This window comes from Arvicola amphibius, chromosome 8 (assembly GCF_903992535.2).
Source record: "Arvicola amphibius chromosome 8, mArvAmp1.2, whole genome shotgun sequence".
In the NCBI taxonomy this organism is placed as follows: Eukaryota; Metazoa; Chordata; class Mammalia; order Rodentia; family Cricetidae; genus Arvicola; species Arvicola amphibius.
Window position 1 is genome coordinate 76,288,238 of NC_052054.1, and position 15,348 is coordinate 76,303,585.

Consider the following 15,348-nt stretch of genomic DNA (forward strand, 5'->3'; position numbering starts at 1 on the left):
ATAGCAATCACATTTCCTTATGAATTCATTGGCTGGTGGCCATGAAGGTTATTTCAATTTCTTATTTATTGTACATGGTGCTGTACTGAACACAGGAGGGCGGAGGCATTGTCAGTGGATAGATTTGATTTTCTTTGGATATATACCAGGAGTGGGATTGCAGAATTATGTCTTTTCTTGTGTGTGCTCTTTACTGCATGGCACAACCAGTGTATATAAAATACTTAATTCTTGTGAAACAGAACACGTAAATTCCGAGAGGTAGATGTCAAGGATGATGAGTAGAAGATTGTATGTCAAGACACATGTTATAGACTAATTTTTGTACAGATTTCCAATTCAGTTCTCTTGAATATTCAGTGGTTCATGAAATGTGGTTTGAGAAACCTCAAGACATATGAGTACATAAAGGAGAGACTTCCTGGGGTCTTCCTAGGGGTGACTTGCACTCGAAGACACTCCAGTCAGCAGGGGGTCACGCAGACTGAACTGTTCCCCGAGTCTGCAGCTTCCTGGGAAACCTTCACGCAATTGAGCCAGACCTCGAGCTGCTGGGGCTTGCAACAGCGGAAGGGCGACTGGGACCTGAAACCAAACCGTGTTTTGTTTGTTTGTTATTTTGAAATATTTCATTTTGTGGTGCTGGAGAGTAGCACAGTGGTTAAGGCCACTTGCTGATTTTCCAGAGGATCCAGGTTTGGTTTTCAGTGAAGGGTCCAAGAATAAGAATACATAAATGTAGATTTCAGAAATAGGAATGTAGAAATAAAGAAATATAAAGTTGTAAGCCTAGGAAAATGAGAACAGACTATCAGCAGCTTTCTCAGTAGCTTAAGGATTAACTATTAACAGTGGGTTACTCCACTTTACAACCCATAGCTCTATTCACAAGGCCAAAGCATCTCTCTGCACACTGAGAGCTAGCCCACGGGTATGAGCTGAGTCAGCTTTTAGGAGATAGATATATGACCTCTGGGTTATGCATTATCTCTGCTATGTGAAACTGGCAGCATCAAAGGGGGAGAGCACACAAGGCTTCAGTAAACACCACCTGGAAGTACTAAGACAACAGTAAGTACAAACACTGGTTTAACTGAAAGACTCTGTTAATGGAGACTGTAAAGTAAGGCAGTCTGTGTCTGAGTTTTACCTTGAGAATGTAAAAGTTCCTTTGTTCAGACCCAATGCTTGGTGCCCCTACTATAAAAAGGTGGGTTCAGAAACCGGCCTTTGCCACAACCTTACAAAAATCCATCTCTGGCTGTTGTCTCTGCTAGCTGATATGCTTTTTGTGCCCCATGGAGATTTTTTTATTTTATTTTTTCCTGGATTCTGATTTCTGGAATAAAGTTTGCTTTATTAGACTTTGGTAGTCTGTCCCCATCTTTGCGCGACCTCCCCAATATTCATTATCCACATGGTGGCTCACAATCGTCCTTAACTTGGGTTGCTGGGGATTTGGCGCCCTCTTCTAGGCTCTGAGGTCACCAGGCATGCACATGCAGGCAAAAACTTACACACATATAAAATAAAATAAAAAGCATAAATACAACTTTAAAATTACATTTAAAAATAAAAAGAATAAATATAACTTTAACATTTATTTATTTATTATTTATCATTATTATTTATTATTTATTTATTTATTGTTCATTATTTATTTATCTATTTATTTATTGTTCATTATTTATTTATTTATTATTTATTATTTATTTATATTTATGGGGGCATGTGTTCAGATCAGCAGATAATTTGTGGGAGTCAGTTCTCTCCTTCTACTATGTGGGAATTGGGGGTCAGATGCAGGTCACCAGGCTGGGCAGCAGGCACCCACTGAGTCTTTTTGCCAAGTCACAAATCCAACCTTTTGACATTGCAATATGATGCTACAATCTTCAAAGTTCCTACCCCAAGATAGTACTATCGAATTGCAAAAATTATTTATTTCATTTTTTAAAAAAATTTCATATGTGTGTATGCATGCACACACTCAAAATAATATTCTCTATTCTCTCTTAGCTTTATTCCTATCCCACTGAGTCCCTTCTTCTTCCCACATCTCTGACTTTATCTTTTTGCTTTGTGGGTGACCCATTGCATTTAATAAGGGCTACTGTGTGAGGACAGATGAAGGGTATTGGCCTGTGGGGCAGTGGATTGGACAAAGGGGCAAAATACTGAAAGGCAGGGAGTGAGAGGGTGGGTAGGGGTGGTAATCTGGGCCCTGTCAGCTACAGCCACCTGACCCTGAAGCAGATTGCTTGGGGGAGGAGGTAGATGTTAATCATAGTTTCAGAATTCCTTAGGCACTTTCGGGTTCACACCTGCTTTATCCAGTGTTTGTGTCTCCAAAGGCAGGCATGAAAGCAATGCATGAAAGAATGCCAACCGTCGTGGCTGCAAGCCAAGACTGCTCCCTCTTCCACGTTCCATCAGCCACAGCCTGTACAGGGGCAGTACATAAGGGCCTTCTCTTCCTACAGTCCCGACAAGTGCCAGAGTAAAGGAGGTGTCCTGTCTACCATTCCACTGTGAAGTAGGAAGACAGCTTCGCTTCTGCTACCTGCTTGCTCGTGGCCTTGTACAAAAGTCTTAGCTTCTCTTGCTAACAGAGTCTTTGTCTTTGGAATGGGAGCCAGTTTACACCATGCCTTGGCAACCATCTAGGTAGCAATGACTCATGGTGCCACAGTAAGGCCATTTTTGGTATGACTGTTATTAAAGATGTCAATGTTGGGTCAGGTATGGTAATTCACCCTTGAAATCCCAGCACTTGGGAGGCAGAGGCAGGAGTATCACCACAGATTTGAAGTCAGCCTGGTCTACATAATGGGTTCTAGGAAAGTCAGAACTTCATGATGAGACCACGTTTCAAACCCCAAGAAGGGGGTTTGGGCATCCATGTTGGGCTGTGTGAATGGTGGATCATGCTTGCATGCCCAGCTGTTTGGGAGACTGAAGTATGAGGATTGCTTGAGTCAAGGGTGTAGAGCTAGCCTTGGCAATGCTGGAGCCACAAGCAAAGTCTCCAAAGAAATTCCCTTTAACTCAGCTAGCTAGACCTGATGCAAATCAAACACTTTTAGCTTCCTCCCAGGCCCGTGGGTTACCATGGTTACCAATGCTGCATTTTTCTATCACAAACTTCTAACCTAACTAGTTACACTTAAGAAATGTAGTTAGTGCACGGAAACTTCTTAGAATATTGTATTGATTCTTAATTAATCCTCCCAGTAACTGCTGGGGAGCTTCACAGCCATGCTCCCTCTGAGACGCAAGGGCCCTCCTTGCCAGATTCACCCATTTTTTTTTTGTGATCCTGTGAAATGCATGCTTGTTAACTATCTGTGTGAGTATATAAATGGGAAACCATGTGGGATGGGCAGAACAATCAATAATGAAGAGGAACTGGCAAGAGAAGAGCGAAAGAACAGCAAATAGGAAGAGTGAATTAGAGAAAGCATAGGAAGAATAAATGAGACACGATAAAAAGACTTAAATGAGTTAATTTATTTTATTTACCCTCAGATATCTTAGCCAGTTTTCGCCTGCTATAGTGATCTTTCTGAACCCTGAGTGGTTTAGTGGGCTTAACTGTAATGGTTTAGATAAAGTGACACAGTTCCCCAGGGGTGGTGGGTCCCAGGCAGGAGCCACACAGCACACAACGAGCCACTGTGGGTGACCTGAGGTCGTGGTAGTGGCCCTCAGCAGGTGGGAGATGGATACACATGCCATGCAGAAAAAGTGGGTATAGTTTACTTAGTGGGTTATGGAAGGGAAGGGGAAGGGTGGGGGAGGGAGAAACAGAGAGAGAGGGAGAGAGACACAGAGAGAAAGGAGAAAGGGGGGGGGGAGAAAAGGCAGAGGCCACCTCTTCTAAAGAGAGAGGGAGAAAACCCACTGAAGCGGAAGGAGGGAGGAGAGGGCAGGGCTTGTCTCTTAAAGGGACAGAACAGACCATTACATTCCCATCTCTCTTTTTTTAATAATAAAAAGACAGGAAGTTAGGCACAACAGGGTAAAGGAATTGGGACAGCAGATTCTTAAGGCTGCTTCCTGCTTATTTGTGTCTTGGTGGGAACCTGAGAAAGCTGGGTGCTGGTCATATCCTGGGGTACCTAGTCTCTTTACTCCTGTCTGGTGTTTGTGGTATGGAAATGTCTGGTGTCTCTTACACCTGTTTAAGTTATTGGCAGAACAGAGGACAAAGTTAAGTTTAGAAAGAAAAAAAATTTTAGGGCCAGAGAATTGAGAGGAATGTATCTGACCTGTTTAAGGTGGATCCTTTAATTTGGCTCCCTGAACTCACAAGAATGTTTTGGGTTTGTGAAAACATAGGTTTCAAACAGCAGCATATTTATATTAGAATGACTGTGACGGATATTTTTGCACCATGAAAAGTATCATTAAGACTATGAAAGGAGCATGAGAGAGAATTTTGTTAACTTGAAGCTTATTGAAATTTGTTTGGTGAGTTTGTCCTTTTAAACCGACAAAACCTCTCAGCTGCCAAACTGCATCAAAGAACTTTGAATAGGATAAAATTTTTACTTGAGTTATTGATTAAAAAACAACAGAGAACTTACTTGGTTGGCATTTAGACTTACTCCTCAGGGTCCTCCATGGTCACTGAGGGTCGTATTTGCCTTTTGCTGTTTAGCACAGGGCCTGCCAGGCTCCAGAAGATCCCGTGGGCTAAGAAATCTGTAGGAAGACAAGCCTAGCTTGACCTGAGCAGCTAGGCTATCAATTTCAGTGATTCTGTCCACTGTCTGGAGATCTTTAGTTTAGATGAAAGGCAGTTTTTTCCAGTGGTCAGCGCTTGGCAGTTGAAGCAAATTACAGATGGACGTTGTTCTGTGCCCATTTGTCTTCTGTCTTCTTTGGAGGAAGTAGAGCGCTGCTGCTAGGAGCCAACCTGTCTCTTTTTGTTATGAAAAGTCTTTTAATAATTAAATACTTAAATGCTGTATTTCCCAGATCTCTGAGCAGTTGAGAGCTGTTTGCTGGGTATAGATGAGTTATAACTACAGTTTAGAATCTGCCTGGAAAGCTGGGTCCAAGATTGACTGTACTGGCTTTCAATAAGTAAGATTTACGCTTGTAAAGGCAGAAAGAAGAAAAAACTACTTGCGATAGAAGCTTAACAGTAGGTCTGACAATAGTAGAGAACAGCTTAATATATTTTAAATCAGGGTTGGATTAAATATATAGTATTTTTTTTTTTTTTTGGTTTTTCGAGACAGGGTTTCTCTGTGGCTTTAGAGCCTGTCCTGGAACTAGCTCTTGTAGACCAGGCTGGTCTCCAACTCACAGAGATCCGCCTGCCTCTGCCTCCCAAGTGCTGGGATTAAAGGCGTGCGCCACCACCGCCCGGCAAATATATAGTATTTCTGTAAGAGATTTAGAAGTATATACCAATTTAAAACATGAGACTTTGCTTTGTAGTCTGGAATGAGATATAATGGGCAGACAATTATAACATTTAACAGTAAACACACGTGCATTTAAGTCACATGTATGCACACACACATATACACACACACACAAACACATTAAACAGGAATTGGGCAAAGTGGATGTTCTTGGTGGGCACTACCAAGAGCATGCTACTGTACAAAACACACATGTAACAGAGTCAGCACTGGGGGACCAGGCAGGAAATACCTCACTAAAGATGGTGGTGCTTGGCCACCTGACCTGGCCCTCAGTTAAGATGGTGGTGAGGTCACCTGACCTCAGTTAAAATGGTGGTGGTCATATGTTGTATGGAGAAGCCATGTTTTTTTGAGCTTCAGGAGTTTTATATAATAATAAAAGAGACATAGAGGCTGTGTAGACCATATGTTTAGAACAGAATTACACCCATGTGGCCACACCATTCACACATTCTTTTATACATGAAGTAGAAAGGAAAATTACTCAGTACTGTGATCTGCCCTGTCACCGAGCTGCCATGCTACAAGTCACGACGCCACAAGCCTTAGTGGGGAGCAAAGACTAGAACTGAAAACAGTTGCCTCATGCATCCAACTAATCTTGTCAGTTTCTGCTGGACCAGCGGTAGTGGTGGCAAGGATAGAACAGAAGGAATGGGAGTGAGAGAAAAAGAACATTTGTAGATATGTGGGAAAGGAGCTGCCCTAAGAAAGGAAAAGCAGAATCAGCAGGACACTGGCAGAGCATTTACAGGAGGGTGGATAGTTTGAGGGTTTATTTTCCATAGCTGAAAATGTGGAAACCCACGAAAACAGCAAACGCCTCAAGGTCTGTAGGAGAACATCTCTCTATAGGGTGTTAATGAAGCCTGGTTGGCTCCGATCTGGGCGACTCGGAAATCAGAGCTTAGAGGCCACCCCAGGTGGTTTCTCACAGCAGGGACCACTTACCAGTGGTCCAAAAGAAAAACAAACAAACAAACAAAAAATCTGAGGGATCCTGGGTCCCAAAGCAAATGTACCGCTCAGCGCATGCAGTGTTAGCGCAGGACGACCACCCTGGGTGGTCAGGTCACGATTTTAGCTATGGGAAGCAATTAGAGATGAATGTCAGTGAAGGGCTCAACCATAGCTGTGGAGGCTATGGTTGGGGCCTTTACCCCTGTTTCTAGGAACACCAGAGGGTTGCCAGGAGCTCAACGATCAGGCTTTGAGTTTGGAGAAATAGTTAAGCTGACTGGAAGGGGAAAACTCACCAATTGAAGCAGCTGGTGTGTGTGTGGGTCGGCAGCCAGGCAGATAGAACGTGGTCCTGTTGTGGAGACCCAGGGTTCCACATGTCCTCAGCCAGCCCACCTATGGGAGGGAGAGAACGTGGAGAGAGCCTGACTGGCACCAATGTAATGGTTTAGATAAAACGACACAGTTCTCTGAGGGTCAGTGGGAATGTATGGTCTGTCCTTTCCCTTTAAGAGACAAGCCCTTCCTACTCCCCCTCCTTTCGCCAGGGCAAGCAGATCTTCCATTTGAGTGGGCTTTCTCTCTCTCTCCATCTCTCTTTGGAAGAGGTGACTGCTGCTTTTTCTCCTCCCCCTCCCTCCCTCCCTGTCTCTCTCTCTCTCTATTTCTCTCTCTCTCTGTTTCTCTCTCTATTTTTCTCTCTCTCTATTTCTCTATTTCTCTCTATTTCTCTCTCTCTCTCTCTCTCTCTCTCTCTCTCTCTCTCTCTCTCTTTCTCTCTTTCCCTCCCTTCCCCTTCCCTTCCATAACCCACCAGATAAACTATACCCACTTTCTTTGCATGGCATGTCTATCTGTCTCTCACACATCCAGGGCCACCGCTGTGACCTCAGGTCACCCATAGTGGCCCACTATGATCTGCCATCCCTTGTGGCCTGCTGCCACCCTGGGGAACTGTGCCACTTTATTTAAACCATTATATTAACCCCACCATAAACCTCAATATCTAGGTCACCAAGCAAGTCTCTCTCACTTTCAGTTGCTAAGTCAGGTAAAATTTATCCATCTCAGAACTCTGACACTGTTTGATGAACTTGGCTAGTGGTAGCTTTGCCAGTTTGGCAGCTGCAACCAGGTCCTCAGCTGCCTTCTCAGTTCTCTCTGTAAAATTAAGATCACAGGCTTAAGTCTCCTAGAGCTAATACTAAGTCTAGACACTTCTACCTCATTACCAGATCAGAAAAGAGAGATAAACTCACAAATTTCAGTGCAGCTTCTTACTATTCCTTCATTTAAAGGAACTGACTTTGCAGTGACTGCCCTCAGTAATCAGCCACCTGTGTTGTCTGAGTGTTAAAGTGACTCCCATGATGATGGGAAGGAACAGGTGCTTTGAGGGTCACATATGTAAAGATAGTAAAACTTAAGAGATGAGCATCTAAGAACATTTTAGGGTCTAAGAAGGTGTTTAAAGGTATGCAAATGCATGTTATGAAGGTGTGAAAATGCATGTTATGAGGGTTTGAAAATGCATGTTATGAAGGTGTGCAAACACATGTTATGAAAGTGTGAAAATGCACGTTATGAAGGTGTGCAAATGCACGTTATGAAAGTGTGCAAGTGCACGTTAGGCAAGTGCGCAAGCACACGTTATGAAGGTGTGCAAATGCACATTATGAAGGTGTGCAAACGCACGTTATGATGGTATGCAAACACATGTTATGAAGGTGTGCAAATGCACGTTATGAAGATGTGCAAATGTACGTTATGAAAGTGTGAAAATGCACGTTATGAAGGTGTGCAAATGCATGTTATGAAAGTGTGCAAATGCACGTTATGAGGTGTGCAAATGCATGTTATGAAAGTCTAAGGATGAAAAAGCTTAAGTGGTGGCAAAGGCAAGTGATCTGAGACGTTTAAAAGAACGAAACATGATCCACCACAGGCAGTCTAGAGATTCAACGCAATCCCCATCAAAATCCCAACACAATTCCTCACAGACCTTGAGAGGACAGTAATCAACTTTATATGGAAAAACAAAAAACCCAGGATAGCCAAAACAATCCTATACAATAAAAGTACTTCCGGTGGCATTACTATCCCTGACTTCAAACTCTGTTACAGAGCCACAGTAATGAAAACAGCTTGGTATTGGCACAAAAACAGGATGTTGACCAATGGAATCGAATCAAAGACCCAGATATTAACCCACAAACCTATGAACACCTGATTTTCAACAAAGGAGCTAAAAGCACACAATGGAAGAAAGAAAGCATCTTTAACAAATGGTGCTGGCATAACTGGATGTCAACCTGTAGAAGAATGAAAGTAGATCCATTTCTATCACCATGCACAAAACTCAAGTCCAAATGGATTAAAGACCTCAATATTAATCTGATCACACTGAATTGGATAGAAGAGAAAGTGGGAAGTAGTCTACAACACATGGGCACAGGAGACCACTTCTAATGTAGAAGCCCAGTAGCACAGACAATAAGAGCAACAATGAATAAATGGGACCTTCTGAAACTGAGAAGCTTCTGTAAAGCAAAGGACACTGTCATTAAGACAAATAGGTAACCTACTGACTGGGAGAAGATCTTCATCAACCCCACATCAGACAAAGGTTTGATCTCCAAAATATACAAAGAATCAAGAAACTAGACTTTAAAAGGCTAATTAACCCAATTTAAAAATGGGGCATTGAACTGAACAGAGAATTCTTAACAGAAGAAGTTCGAATGGCCAAAAGACACTTAAAGTCATGCTCAACCTCCTTAGCGATTAGGGAAATGCAAATCAAAACAACTCTAAGATACCATCTTACACCTCTCAGAATGGCTAAAATCAAAAACACCAATGATACCCTATGCTGGAGAGGATGTGGAGTAAGGGGAACACTCATCCATTGTTGGTGGGAATGCAAACTTGTGCAACCACGTTGGAAATCAGTGTGGCAGTTTCTCAGGAAACTGGGAGTCAACCTACCTCAGGACCCAGCAATTCCACTCTTGGAAATATACCCAAGAGATGCCCTATCATATTACAAAAGCATTTGTTCAACTATGTTCACAGCAGCATTATTTGTAATAGCCAGAACCTGGAAACAACCTAGATGCCCTTCAATGGAAGAATGGATGAAGAAGGTGTGGAATATAAACATATTAGAGTACTACTCAGTGGTAAAAAACAATGACATCTTGAATTTTGCATGCAAATGGATGGAAATAGAAAACACTATTCTGAGTGAGGTAACCCAGACCCAAAAAGATGAAAATGGGATGTACTCACTCATAATTGGTTTCTAGTCATAAATAAAGGACATAGAGCCTATAATTCGTGAGCCTAGAGAAGCTAATGAGAAGGTGAACCCAAAGAAAAACATTATCATCCTGCATATTGGAAATGGACAAAATTGCCGGGCAGGGGTTGGGAGAAAGGGGGTGGGGGTGAGGTGGGGATAAAGGGAGATGTGGGGAGAGAAGAAAGAAGGAGAGGATGGGGAGACCTTGAGGGAATGGATTGGTTGGGATGGAGGAGGGGTGGTTGGGCGAGCAGGGAAGTATATATCTTAATTACGGGAGGCATTTTAGACAGGTTCCCAGGGATCTAAGGAGATTTCCCCAGCTTGTTTATTGGGCAGCAGTGGAAAGAGTGCCTGAACTGGCCTTGTCCCATAGCCACACTGATGATTATCTTGCATATTACCATAGAACTTTCATCTGGTGATGGATGGAGATAGAGACAGAGACCAACACTGGAGCACTGGACTGAGCTCCCAAGGTCCTGATGAGGAGCAGAAGAAGGGAGAACATGAGCAAGAAAGTCAGGACTGTGAGGGGTGCGTTCACCCACTGAGACAGTGGGACAGATCTAACAGGAGATCACCAAGACCAGTTAGAATGGGACCGATGGAACATGCGATCAAACTGGACTCTTTGAATGTGGCTGATGGTGGAGGCTGACTGAGAAGCCAAGGACAATGGCGATGGGCTTTGATTCTACAGCATGGACGGGCTCTGTATGAGCCTTGTCAGTTTGGATGCTCACCTTCCTGGACCTGGGGGGAGTTGGGAGGACCTTGGACTTACCATAGTGTAGGGAACCCTGAGGGCTCTTTGGCTTGGAGAGGGAGGGAGTGGGGGTATAGGTGGAGGGGAGGAGAGGAAAGTGGGAGGAGGGGAGGAGATGGAAATTTTTAATAAAAAAAGAAAAAAAGTAAACTAGTTAAAAAAGAATGAAACATGATCCAGATTTCTCTCCCTCATTATGCTACTGTTATACTAAGCTCCAAAAGTTCATAGTCTTAACATTAATGAATAAAATTCTGATAAGCTATTAATCTAGTTCTGGTGGAGTACTGCCACTATCATCATAGCCACAAGCTCAAGATTGTCTTTGGTTGTTTCCTCACTATAGATTTTAAGGCTGCTTTTCATTGTCCTAAAAATATCTGTCTGGATGGCGGTGGCGCACGCCTTTAAACCCAGCAGTCAGGAGGCAGAGGCAGAGGCAGAGGCAGGTGGATCTCTGTGAGTTCGAGGCCAGCCTGGTCTACAAGAGCTAGTTCCAGGACAGTCTCCAAATCTACAGAGAAACCCTGTCTTGAAAAATAAAACAAACAAACAACCCTCCCCCCCCATAAAAAAAAACCAGAACCAAAACCAAGAACAATCTGTCACAGTTTTTTTGGATAAAAGAAAGAGGGTTGATGCTTTCAACCAAAATAATTTATGACATGAGTATACTGTTGTTTCTACAATGTAAATTTCAGTAGAGATCATATAGAGTATGAATGCGAATGTGTCTAAAGCTTATCTTTTCATAAACTCAAAGAATTCTTGTAAGTTCCAGGAAGTCAATTTGGATTTACCTCAAACAGGTAGATGCACACCAGATAAGTACTTCCAATTGACAGTCCAAGCTTCCCCACCTTTCCTTGGTCTTGTGAATCCCCACTCTTGCAATTACCAGGACCTAAAAAAAACCTGAAAAATAAAAACCACATGATCATCTCACTAGATGCCAAAAAAGCTTTTGACAAAATACAACATCCCTTCATGATAAAGGTCTTGGAGAGAGCAGGGATACAGGAACATACCTAAACATAATTAAGGCAATATACAGCAAGCCAACAGCCAACATCAAACTAAATGGAGAGAAACTCCCAGTGATTCCACTGAAATCAGGAACAAGGCAAGGTTGTCCACTCTCTCTATATCTATTCAATATAGTTCTTGAGGTCCTAGCTAGAGCAGTAAGACACCAAAAGGAGATCAAGGGAATACAAATATGAAAAGAAGTCAAATTTGCACTGTTTGCTGATGATATGATAGTTTACATAAGCAATCCCAAAAATTCTACCAATGAACTTCTATGACTCATCAATACTTTCAGTAATGTAGCGGGATACAAGATAACTAAAAAAAAAAAAAAACTAGTAGCCCTTCTATACACAGATGATAAAAGGGCTGGGAAAGAAATCAGAGAAACAACACCCTTCACAATAGCCACAGATAGCATAAAATATCTTGGAGTAACTCTAACCAAACAAGTGGAAGGCTTGTACGACAAGAACTTTAAATCTTTGAAGAAAGAAATTAAAGAAGACATATGAAGTGGAAATATCTCCCATGCTCTTGGCAGAATTAACATAGTAAAAATTGCAATCTTATCAAAATCAATCTAAAGACTCAATGCAATTCCCATCAAAATCCCAGAAAAATTCTTCACAGACTTCAAAAGAACGATATTCAACTTCATATGGAAAAGCAAAAATCCAGGATAGCCGAAAAAAATCCTGTACAATAAAATAATTTCTGGAGGCATCACAATCCCTGACTTCAAACTCTACTACAGAGCTACAGTACTGAAAACAACCTGGTACTGGCATAAGAACAGACAGGAGAACAATTGGAACAGAATAAAAGACCTGGATATTAGTCCACACAGCTTTGAACACCTGATTTTTGACAAAGAAGCAAAAAAATACCAAATGGAAAAAAAGAAAGCATATTTAACAAGTGGTGCTGGCGTAACTGGATATCAACATATAGAAGAATGAAAATAGACCCATATCTATCATATGCACAAAACTCGAGTTCAAATGAATCAAAGACCTCAACATAAAGCCAGCCACACTGAACCTTATAGAAGAGAAAGTGGGAAGTACACTTGAACACATTGGCACAGGAGACCACTTCCTAAACATAACCTTAGCAGCACAGACACTGAGAAAAATAATCAGTAAATGGGACCTCCTGAAACTGAAAAGCTTCTGTAAAGCAAAGAACACGGTCAACAAGACAAAACAACAGCCTACAGAATGGGAAAAGATCTTCACTAACCCCACATCAGACAGAGGTCTGATCTCCAAAATATACAAAGAACTCAAGAAATTGGTTATCAAAAGAACAAATAATCCAATAAAAAATGGAATACAGACCTAAACAGAGAACTCTCAACAGAGGAATCTAAAATGGCTGAAAGACATTTAAGGGAATGTTCAACATCCTTAGTCATCAGAGAAATGCAAATCAAAACAACTCTGAGATTCCATCTTACACCTGTAATAATGGCCAAGATAAAAAACACTGATGACAACTTATGCTGGAGAGGTTGTGGGGAAAAGGGAGCACTCCTGCATTGCTGGTGGGAATGCTAGCTGGTATAGCCCCTTTGGATGTCAGTGTGGCTATTTCTCTGAAAATTAGGATACAACCTTCCTCAAGACCCAGTAATACTACTTTTGGGTATCTATCCAAAGGATGCTCAATCATGCCACAAGGTCATGTGCTCAATTATGTTCATAGCAGCATTGTTTGTCATAGCCAGAACCTGGAAACAATTTAAATGCCCCTCGACTGAAGAATGGATATGGAAAATGTGGTACATTTACACAATGGAGTACTACACAGCAGAAAAAAAATAAATGATATCTTGAATTTTGCAGGAAAACGGATGGAGCTTGAAAACATTATTTTGAGTGAGGTAACCCAGGCACAGAAAAGACAATTATCACACGTACTCACTCATAGGTGGTTTTTAAACATAAAGCAAAGAAAACCAGCCTACAAATCACAATCCCAGAGAACTTATACAATGAGGACACTAAGAGAGACTTACATAGATCTAATCTACATGTAAAGTAGGAAAAGACAAGATCTCCTGAGTAAATTGGGAACATGGGAACCTTAGGGAAGGGCTTAAGAGGGGGGGAGAGGCAGTGAGGGGAGCAGAGAAAAATGTAGAGCTCAATAAAAATCAATTTAAAAAGATTAAAAAAGATATAAATAAGTAAGAAAAGGAAAAACCCAGAGGCAAAAGGTGGACAGATTAATTTAAGTAAGAAAATCTGGCTAGAAACAAGCCAAACTAAGGCTGGACTTTTTAAAGTAAGGATAGCCTACGTGTATTTATTTGGGAGCTGGGTGCTGCCCCCCAAAAGAGTAAAGAGTAAAAGACAACCAACAACAATTAGTGTGTGTCCTGAGACCCAAACTTGGGTCCTCTGTAAGAACAGTACCAGCTCTCGACGGTGGAACCATCTCTCTGGTTCTGTGGTTCCCAAAGCCATGTCTTTGGGAAATGCAGGTCTGATCACAGCTCCACCCTTTGATTTTTTTGGATAAGAGTTTTAGCGGTAGGCAGGTCACACTGGAGGGTCACTTATGGTATCCAGTCCCCATGTGTTTTATTTCATGACCTTTGTGCATCTGGGCTGTTGCTGACGAGTCAGTTTCATGCCTGCCTGAAGCCCAGATACCTCCTCTCTGCCCTCTAGTTTGATTTTGTTTTTCTCATATGACTTAGATCTGCCTGAAGTAACAAATATAGCCACCTGTTTATCTGGATTTTAGAAAATTTGAACACATATGATGAGATGTTTGGGATATGAGGCTCATTTCTAAACTTATGTTCTACATATATCTATAGATAGCCTGAAAATAATCTTTTTTTTTTTGTTTTTTGAGACAGGGTTTCTCTGTGTGATGGCTTTGGATGTCTTGTAATTCACTCTATAGACGAGGCTAGCTTTGAACTCACAGAGATTACTAGCTTCTGCCTCCTGAGTGCTGGGATTAAAGGCATGCACCACCACTGCCTGGCTGAAGATAATCTTAAGCAATATTTTACTTACATCCATTTCTTAAACATGATCAATAATATGCAGTTACATGTGGAATTACTCACTTGAGGCCTTCTGTCAGAACTCAGGAAGCTTCAGTTTTGGGGGTACTTTGAATTTTGGGGTTAGAGATAGTCAGCTTGTACTAAATGGTATGGTAAGAAATTAGACCTCTAAGTTGGGCATCCGTAGTGTGAATCTGAATCCCAGTGCTTTGGAGGTGGAGGCAGAAAGATCACATATTTGGGATTATCCTTGGCTACATAGTAAGTTTGAGACACCCTGTCCCAAAATACAGAAAGCAAACAAACCAAAATAGAAAAAGAAATTGGCCCTTGGTCATGGTTAGTGAGAGTCATGGATACTTCCACTATGGGAATGAGGTATATGTCATGGTACAGTGTTTGCTCATGCCACCATTACCAAATATCACAGTGGCTCAGAAACTAAACAAGTTTCTTCTCATAATTCTAGAGGCAGGGTCCAAGGTTCAGGTCAAGGTGCGGGCAGGTTTGGTCTTCTCTCTCCTTTGTTGCCTTCTCTGTTTCCTCTCATGACCTTTCTTCTCTCTTTGAGACAGGGTCTCACTGCCCAGCCCTGGCATGGAACATGTGTGTAGACTGGGCTGGTCTTGACTTCACTGGGATCTACCTGCCTCTGCCTCTCAGGTGTTGAAATCCAAAGTGTGTACTGCCACTCAATGATTTCATGACTCTTCCTATGCGTAACCTGCATTTGCATACATATTTCACTAGGTATAAGCTCCCCAAAGGCAAGAGATAACATAAGTGCTTGTGTGTTGACAGAAAGCTGTTAGTT

The 15,348-nt window shown here is 41.9% G+C and overlaps 1 long non-coding RNA gene across 1 annotated transcript; it reads right to left on the bottom strand.

Annotated features, from left to right (window-relative positions):
- Window positions 1-278: 278 nt before the first annotated feature.
- LOC119820219 lies at window positions 279-14,056 on the bottom strand. The gene is made up of 3 exons (XR_005286445.1): window positions 13,927-14,056; window positions 11,275-11,389; window positions 279-585 (listed from the first exon to the last, which is right to left on the bottom strand). It is a non-coding gene; the product is annotated as an uncharacterized LOC119820219 (long non-coding RNA).
- Window positions 14,057-15,348: the final 1,292 nt, after the last annotated feature.